Source organism: Rattus norvegicus, chromosome 19, assembly GCF_021556685.1.
Source record: "Rattus norvegicus strain SHRSP/BbbUtx chromosome 19, alternate assembly SHRSP_T2T, whole genome shotgun sequence".
NCBI classification, from domain to species: Eukaryota; Metazoa; Chordata; class Mammalia; order Rodentia; family Muridae; genus Rattus; species Rattus norvegicus.
This window is the reverse complement of record NC_141552.1, coordinates 42,404,097-42,412,356: the sequence shown is the minus strand read 5'-3', so window position 1 is coordinate 42,412,356 and position 8,260 is coordinate 42,404,097.

The following is an 8,260-nucleotide window of genomic DNA, read 5'->3' as shown; positions in this document are numbered from 1 at the left end:
CGGTAGATCCGCCCCCAGCTTCCTGAGGAACCACCACACCGATCTCCACAGTGGCTGTGCAGTTCACACTCCCACCAGCAGTGGAGGCGTGCTGCCCTTACCCCGCACCCTTACCAGCACGAGCTGTCTTGTTTTATTGACCTTGCCACTCTGACTGGTGTAAGACAGAATCTCGAAGTGGTTTTGGTTTACGAATGGCTAAAGATGTTGGACATTTCTTTACGTGTTTCTCAGCCACTTGAGATTCCTCTTTTGAGAATTCTCTGTTTAGATCCGTTCCCCACTTTTTAATTAGGTAATTTTTTCATGCTGTCCAGGTTTCTGATTTCTGTATATATGTTGGATACATGTATCAGATGTATAGGTGATAAAAGTCTTTCCCCATTCTATAGACTACCACTGAGTCTGAATGACTGTGCCCTTTGCTGTGAAGAATTTGCTCAGTTTCATGATTCCCATTTATTAATTTTGACCTTAGTGCTGCATGGATGGTGTTCTGTTCAGAAAGTCTCTTCCTGTGCTGTGCCAATCAGTTGGACACTATTCTCCATTGTTCTTTCTATCATATGCACTGTACCTGGCCTTATGTCAAGGTGTTTGATACATCTGAAGTTGAGTTTTGTGCAGGGTGAGAGGTATGGCTCTATTTGTCTTCTTCATGCAGACATCTAGTTTGACCAGCACCATTTGTTAAAGACGCTGGATTTTTCCCAGTGTGTATTTCTGGCTTCTTTATCAAAAACTGGGTGTTCATAGGTGTGTGGATTTATGTCTGTCCTTTTAATTCAATTGATCAATGTGTCTGTTTCTGTGCCGGCTGGTTTTATCACTAATAGTTCTGTAGCACAACTTGAAATAAGGGACAATAGGGTTGGGGATTTAGCTCAGTGGTAGAGCACTTGCCTAGCAAGCGCAAGGCCCTGGGTTCGGTCCCCAGCTCCGAAAAAAAGAAAAAAAAAGAAAAGAAAAAAGAAACAAGGCCAATGACACCTCCCAAAGTTCTTTTATTGTCCAAGATTTGTTTAGCTATCCTGAATTTTTTTTTTGCGTGAAGCTAAAAATTGTCCTTTCAAGATCTGTGAAGAATTGTTGTGAACGTTCGATGGGGATTGCATTGATTCCGTAGGCCGCGTTTGGTAGGATGGTCATGGCTTCTATACTAATCCTACTGATCTATGAACATGGGAGGTCTTCCTATCTTGATAGCTTCTCCAGTTTCTTTCTTCAATGTCTTAAAATTTTCCATTTTTTTCTATCATAGAAGCCTTTAACCTGCTTGCATAGTGTGGCCCCAAGGAATTTTACATTACTTGAGGCTGTTATGAAAGGTGTTGTTGCCCTTATTCCTTTCTCGGTCTACTTGTCACTTGTCATATGCAGGAGGGCTACTGACATGAGTTAGTTTTGTATTCAGGTACTTTGCTGAAAGTGTTTATCAGCTGAAGGAGTTCCCGGTAGAGTTTTTAGGTCACATATATAATATCCTATCATCTGCTAATAAAGATATTTTGACTTCCTCCCTTACAATTTCTTTCCCCTTGATCTCCTTCAGCTGTCTTACTACTTTCGCTAAGACTTCAAGTACTATATTGAATTGGTATGGAGAGAGTGGACAACCTTGTATTGTTGCTAATTTTAGGGGAATTCCCTTCAGTTTCTCTCTAAGTTGATGTTGGCTATGGGCTTGCTGTAAACTAATTTTATTATGTTGAGTACACCCCTTGTATCCCTAATCTCGCCAGTATTTTACCATAAAGGTTGGATTTTGTCCAATGCCCTTTCTGCATCTAATAAAATGATCGTGTGGTATTGCAGTACCCAACTGAGGCTACTCAATTACTCCCGGCAGTGGCCGCACTCCTCGATACCTACCTCGGTGTCCTGGCTTCCTGAGAGACACATACACACTCACACTTTATATTTTGATATGCCTGAAACAGCTCAATAGCTGGGCCACTTCCTCACTTCCGTGTGGCTAATCCACCCCTCTCCGACATCCATGAGTTTTTACTTACTAAAATCTGTATTCTATCTCTGCTGCCCTAGACTCAGTCATGCGGCCCTCTTGAGCTGTGTTCCCATGGCTCCTGCATGGTGGCTATGTTCTCTGTTCCACATTTCTCAAGCGTCTTAGTTCTCCTTCTCCCACTGAGCAGATCTCCCTCTTCCTTCCTCTCTTTTCTCCTAGCCTGGGAATCCTAAAAGTCCTGCCTCCGTCTCCCTGCCCAGCTATTGGCTGCCAGCAGTTTTATTTACCAATCAAAACCAACTGGGGGCAGAGTTCCCTCAGTGTCTTATGTGCAGATTTGCAAGTTCTCTGCAATTTGGGGGACTCAAAGTAACATAACCCAAGCAGCATTAAACCAAACGCACCACAATGTGGTTTTACCGTCTTTTAGTCTGTTTATATGGTGGATTACGTTTATTGATTTTCGTTTACTGAACCATCCCTATATCTCTGGGATGAAGTCTATTCGATCATGGTGGATGGCCTTCTCGATGTGTTCTTGGATTAGGTTTACATGTATTTTATCAAGTATGTTTATATCTATGTTCTGTAAGGGAAATTGGTCTGTAACTCTTTCTTTGTTGGGTCTTCATATAATTTATGTGTCAAAATAACTGAAGCCTCATAAAAAGAATTGGGCAGTGTTCCTTCTGTTTCTATTCTGTGAAATAATTTGAGGGATATCGGTGCTAATTCTTCTTTGAAAGTCTGGTAGAATTCTGTACTAAAGCAATCTAGCCCTGAGAGGGTTTTTTTTGCTTTTTTGGTTTTTTTTTTTTTGTTGTTGTTGTTGTTTTGTTGTTGTTCAAAGAATTTTAAATACTGCATCTATTTCACTAGGAATTATAAGTCTGTTTACATTGAAAGTAAACAATTAATTTTTAATTGTTAAAAAGTGAGCGGAACATCTTGAGTCCCAACACTTGGGGAAACCAATAGGTGGTTCTTTGTGAATTCTAGGCCAGCTTGGTCTACATAGTAAGTTCCAGGACAGCTAGGGCTGTATAATAGAGAGATCTTTCTTTCTTTTTTTTTTTTTTTTTTTTTGTTCTTTTTTTTTCCGGAGCTAGGGACCGAACCGAGGGCCTTGCGCTTCCTAGGCAAGCGCTCTACCACTGAGCTAAATCCCCAACCCCGAGATCTTTCTTAAATAATCAAATATAAATAAATAAAATTATCAGCAAATCTCATGTATGCGACTGAGGACTATTAACTACAGTAACGATGGTGTGCATTAGAGGTCTAAAATTTATTCTTCTTAAATAACTGAACCTTTGGACCCTTTCTTAGTCAGTGTTCTATGGTTGTGAAGAGACATCATGACCATGGCAAATTTTTATAAAGGAAAACATTCAATTGGGGTTGGCTTACAATTCCAGAAGTGTGGCTCACTGTTGCCTCAGCAGGGAGCATGGTGAGAGTTCTACATCCAGATCCACAGGCACCGGGGGGGGGGGGGGGGGGGTGGGGGGGGGGCACTGGACCTGACTTGGGCTTTTGAAAGCACAAGGCCCACACCTAGTGACACACTTCCTCCCAAAAGGCCACGCCTCCTCCAGCGACGCCACAGGTCCTAAACCCTATCCCGCAGCAGCGCCACTCCTTCACAGCCAAGCATTCAAATACAGGAGCCTATGAGGCCCATTCCTATTCAAACCACTGCATACCCTTTAACCAACATCTCTCCGTTTTAAGAAAAAAAAATTAAATGGCGTCTTAGTGGTACACGCCTTTACTCCCAGCACGCGGGAGGCAGAGGGCAGGCGGATTTCTGTGTTCGAGGCCAGCCTGGTCTACAGAGTGTCAGAGGTCTGCCTCCCCAGTGCCAAGTGCTGAGATTAAAGTCCCGTTCTACTAACCACCTGGCAGAAATTTTTAATCTGAGAAAAAAAATTTTTTTTCTTGGTTATGAGGCGCAGGCAGGGTGGAAGACACCAGGGCCCAGGTGGCACTAGATGAACAAGTAAGTGGGGAGAGATGGAGAGACTGAGAAGCGGGAGGTGTACACAGCGAAGAGAGGTAGAGCGGAAGAGGCAGGCCAGCTGGTGTGAGTATTGCCTGGCCTGTGCTATCCCCAAAGGCCACACATACCAAAGGCCCCGTTCCAGGCTGCCTCCTGGGGCCATGTTAATATATGCGAGCTTCCTGACCTGCAGTGAGGTTTTGTACCGGCTTTGCCAGAGCATAAACGATCCCATAAGAACCAAGGATCGTCAGCATGGTGGTCTTGAATGGTAACTCAAAGGAGATACTTGATAAAGAAAGCTTTATCAAGGAGAAAAGTGGGACCATGGCTCTCTCTCCTGCAAACTTAATTTTATTTTGTGAAAATGTAAGAAAACAGAGCTGTCACTATATGCAGAGTTATTATTTATTAATAAATCTCAGCACAGCGTTGCTACCTGCCTCAATGGTTTATGTTCCCGAATGAAAGACACACACAGAGTCTTTATAGTTTAATATGCTTTAAGCAGCACAATAGCTGGGCGACTGCCTAGCCTCCATGTTGCTAGAACCTACCTCCCACAGATAATTCTGAGTTACTACTTACTGATTTCTATGCTCGTCTTGGCTGCTCTGGACCTATTTGCGCTGGCTGCTGGGCCGCCCTTTCTTGGCCCAGAGTCCGTGGCACTCTCCTTGCCTCTCTACCCCGTGGTGGCTTCTGTGTCTGTCCTCTGTGCACAATCTCCTAAAGCCTGGTGAATCTTCCCTTTCTGCTTCCTCAATATCCAAAGTCTGGGAACCCTAGACCCCGCCTCTCTCTCTCTCCTCCCCAGCTATTGGCTGCTGGCATCTTTATTTACCAATCAGAATTAAGTGGGGGCAGGTTCTCAGAAGCAACGTGCAGACCCTCTCCTGCAAACTAATTTGGGGGATACAAATTAGCATTAGAATACAAGCAGCTACAACTATAAGAAAGCAGTGACTGAAAAAATATGTAATATTTATATTATATATCAATTTAAATACAATTTACATATTCTATGCTTTGTTTTGTTTTATTTGTTGTCCTTCGTTTCCCTTGGGGAAGGTTGCAAGGACAGAGGGCAGGTATGAAGGGACAGGGAGATGAGTGAGACTGGGGTGCATGATGTGAAATTCAGAGAATCAATAAAAAGTAAAAAAGGAAGGGAATGGGGCGGGGGTTGGGGGGGTGGTACACCCCTTACCTCCCCTGCTCTCTTGGCAAGCAGGTCTCTCTGGGTTCGAGGTCAAACAGACATACACAAGGAGAACTCTCCCCCCCCCAAAATAAAATAATGGGGGGTTCAATACCAGATACCAATAATCACACCTTTTCTTTATCCCTTTCCGAACTCATGATGTTGCTTATTTTTCAATATAGGATAGCTCAGCTAAAGAGAATCGTTACACTCGTGTGTGTGTGTGTGTGTGTGTGTGTGTGTGTGTGTGTGTGTCTGTGTCTGTGTCTGTGTGATGTGTGTGTGTGCGTGCGTGCTTGCGTGTGTGTGTGTCTGTGTGTGTGTGTCTGTGTCTGTGTGATGTGTGTGTGTGCGCGTGCGTGCGTGCTTGTGTGCGTGCGTGCGTGTGTGTGTGTGTGTGTCTGTGTCTGTGTCTGTGTGATGTGTGTGTGTGCGTGCGTGCTTGCGTGTGTGTGTGTCTGTGTGTGTGTGTCTGTGTCTGTGTGATGTGTGTGTGTGCGCGTGCGTGCGTGTGTGTGTGTGTCTGTGTGTGTGTCTGTGTCTGTGTCTGTGTGATGTGTGTGTGTGCGTGCGTGCTTGCGTGTGTGTGTGTCTGTGTGTGTGTGTCTGTGTCTGTGTGATGTGTGTGTGTGCGCGTGCGTGCGTGCTTGTGTGCGTGCGTGCGTGTGTGTGTGTGTGTGTGTGTGTGTCTGTGTCTGTGTGATGTGTGTGTGTGCGTGCGTGCTTGCGTGTGTGTGTGTCTGTGTGTGTGTGTCTGTGTCTGTGTGATGTGTGTGTGTGCGCGTGCGTGCGTGTGTGTGTGTGTGTGTGTGTGTGTGTGTGTTCTTGTGTGTGTGTTTGAGACAGGGTTTCTCTGTGTAGCCCTGGCTGTCCTGGAACTTGCTCTCTAGACCAGGTTGGCCTCAGACTCAGAGATCGACTTGCCTCTGTCTCCCAAGTGCGGGCTTAAAGGTGTGCGCCATCACAGCCTGGGAAGAATCATTACACCGTGAATAAACAGGATAACTAAGACTTCTTACACATCCCATTCATATTCCATCACCAACTCACAACTCCAAGAGATCTGACTCTCTCTTCTGACTCCGAAGACACTTGCACACGTGTGCCATACATTCACACAGATATATACACACACATACACATAAATAAAAATAAATCTTTAAAAAATGGCTACAGAGATGGCTCAGGAGGTAAGAGCACACAGTTCTTTTAAAAGATTTATTTTATTTTATGTGTATGAATATTTGGCTTTCACATATGTCTGTGCACCATCTGCATGTCTGGTGTCCACAGAGATAAAAAACAAAACAAAACATGTTTTGCTGCTCTTGTGAAGGTATATTGTTGTGAGCCACCACACAGAGTTCAGTTCTCAGTACCCATGTGGTGGCAGGCATAGGAGGCAGGCTCACAAATGGGAAACTAGCCCCACTCCATTTTAGGACCAGGAACCACTTCGATATTTCTCTAAATTGGGCCACACCCCACCCTGTAACCCCAAGTTGTTCTGTGCCTGGTGTTCTAGGGGAGATTTCCTTCGCCGCTTCGAATGTCTGGTCTCTCTGTAACCACACCTTCCATCCCCACCCCGTGGTTTTGTCCTATAAAAAGGGTATGGAAAATTGACTTGGTGTTGATCTCCTGGACTTCGAAGGCCTTAGCGGGAGACAGCCACTGGCCAGCTCTCATGTTCAGGAATAAAGCTTGCTTTTATTTGGCCATAATTTGGGTTGGTGGTCTTTCTCCTCTCAACTGTGGGATTAACAACCCCTTGAAACTGTAGCCTCCTCAGGACCTGCTGTTGAGCATACACCCACCCAACCCCTTCCAGACAATTAAACATAATACAGATCACTAAAACAATTAATACTGGTGCAACTATTACAACCTAAATTTAATTTTATAGTTTTGTCCAATGCCCAGTTCGTATAGCAATGTGTTGACCATATGTAACCATTTGTAGTCATCCATAGCCATCCATAGCCATATGTAACCATACATAACCCTGGGACCTAGCTCACTGGGTTCTCCGAGCATTTTGGTTCAGATGAGGCCATCCTTTCCTAAATAGCACAATATGACCTGTTTGTTTTGTATTCAGACCTTTTCAATTTTATCACTTCGTTGCTCACATTGCACAAGACTTAAACTAGTCAGTAGTAAATCCAATGGGGGAAAGGGCTCCTGAGGCTCCGCCCCTAGTTACGGAGGGCCAGCAGGGCAGGCAGTGTTAATTTTCTCCAGAGGTGTGGCCACATGCTCAAGGAAGCAGCTCCAATAATTCTGAGAGGGCTGTTTTTAAGCAGTGGCGGGAGAAAATGGAATCTACCTCTAGGTGGAAAGGGGTCCAAGGGTTAAGCCTGCTGATGTAGCTAAGGGGCCACGCTTAGGCAGGAGGGTTCACCTTAAGATAACACGTTTTTCCTTCCCAGAATTCCTGTGCTCTGGTACTGTCGCAAAGAGCCGAGCTTCCTTGAGATACGCCTGGGCCTGTGTGCACAAGGTTTCAGAAGGGCAGAACTGATTTCCCTTCCATTATGTTTTTAAACTGCTAGAATCACAGTCTGGACTCCCTTGCTCTTCCAGAAGCTCCCCCGTCCCTGCCCTGTGGCTTACAGGTTAGTGGCGGACCTCCGGGGCTTATCTTAGCCATTGTCCTCCTCAAGATTTTGCAGCTTCCTTGCCCTTGGATTTACTTTTCATTTTAAAACAAATGCATCGCTCTTGACCGTCCATTTCAGTCCCTCCTTGATTCCTTTCTTAATGAAAACTCTTCATGGAGGCCTGAGTTCTCTGGCGTCATCTGATGGCTCTCCCGGGACTCCCCAATATTTTTAGTAACACCCCACCACCCCACTCCCCCCACACACCTTTTCTTTAATTGGCAGAGAAAATTAACCTGTCCCAGTACCCTAGGCAGCAGGAAGGGTGGGACGGGCACCTCCAGTGGAAACCTGGAGGGAGTCCTGAAACTAGTTGAGGGAGATTTGATCAGGATTGTTTATTACGTATGACACTATCAGATGATACATTAAGTGGCACCTACAGTAGGTGAGGAAGGAGGTTCTTGGCAGTCCCAGGCATA